The sequence below is a fragment of the Mus caroli genome, unplaced genomic scaffold (assembly GCF_978045245.1).
Source record: "Mus caroli unplaced genomic scaffold, Mus_caroli_1 scaffold_12, whole genome shotgun sequence".
Taxonomy (NCBI): domain Eukaryota; kingdom Metazoa; phylum Chordata; class Mammalia; order Rodentia; family Muridae; genus Mus; species Mus caroli.
In genome coordinates, this window is record NW_028227267.1 from 84,778,887 (window position 1) to 84,780,421 (window position 1,535).

The window sequence follows — 1,535 nt, forward strand, 5'->3', positions numbered from 1 at the left end:
AAATCATCAAAAAAGACAAGGAGGGGCACATCATACCCATCAAAAGAAAAATCTTCCAAGAGGAACTCTCAATTCTGAATATCTATGCTCCAAATACAAAGGCAGCCACATTCATTAAAGAAACTTTAGTAAAGCTCAAAGCACACATTGCACTTCACACAAAAATAATGGAAGACTTCAACACACCACTTTCACCAATGGACAGATCATGGAAACAAACTAAACAGGGACACAGTGAAACTAACAGAAGTTATGAAACAAATGGATCTAACAGATATTTATCCTAAACATTTTATCCTAAAACAAAAAAATATACCTTCTTTTCAGCACCTCATGGTACCTTCTCCAAAATTGACCACATAATTTGTCACACAACATCTTCAACAGATACAAATATATTGAAATTGTCCCATGCATCCTATCAGATCAACATGGATTAAGGCTGATCTTCATTAACAAAATAAATAATAGAAAGCCAACATTCACGTGGAAACTGAACAACACTCTTCTCAATGATACCTTGGTCAAGGAAGGAATTAAGAAAGAAATTAAGGACTTTTTAGAGGAAAAGTCCTTAATTTCATTAAGGAAAATGAAGCCACAAAATACCCAAACTTATGGGACACAATGAACGGATTTCTAAGAGGAAAACTCATAGCTCTGAGTGCCTCCACAAAGAAACTAGAGAGAGCACACAGTAGCAGCTTGACAGCACACCTAAAAGCTGTAGAACAAAAGGAAGCAAATTCACCCAAGAGGAGTAGAATGCAGGAAATAATCAAACTCAGGGGCGAAATCAACCGAGTGGAAACAAGAAGAACTATTCAAAGAATCATACAAACGAGGAGCTGGGTCTTTGAGAAAAAAACAAGATAGATAAACCCTTAGCCAGACTCACTGGAGGGCACAGGGAAAGCATCCTAATTAACAAAATCAGAAATGAAAAGGGAGACATAACAACAGATCCTGAAGACATCCAAAACATCATAAGATCTGTCTACAAAAGGCTATACTCAACAAAACTGGAGAACCTGGGTGAAATGGAAAAGTTTCTAGAAAATGTAATTGAGGAAAAGATGTAATAAAAAAAAAGAACTTCAAGTCTCTGAAGAAAGAAATTAAAGAAGATCTCAGAAGATGGAAAGATCTCCCATGCTCATGGATTGGCAGGATCAACATTGTAAAAATGGCTATCATGCCAAAAGCAATCTACAGATTCAATGCAATCTCCATCAAAATTCCAACTTATTCTTCAATGAACTAGAAAGGGCAATCTGCAAATTCATCTGGAATAACAAAAAACCTAGGAGAGCAAAAACTCTTCTCAAGGATAAAAGAACCTCTGGTGGAATCACCATGCCTGACCTAAAGCTGTACTACAGAGCAATTGTGATAAAAAAAAACTGCATGGTACTGGTATAGCAACAGACAAGTAGACCAATGGAATAGAATTGAAGACCCAGAAATGAACCCACACACCTATGATCACTTGATCTTTGACAAGGGAGCTAAAACCATTCAGTGAAAAAAAGACA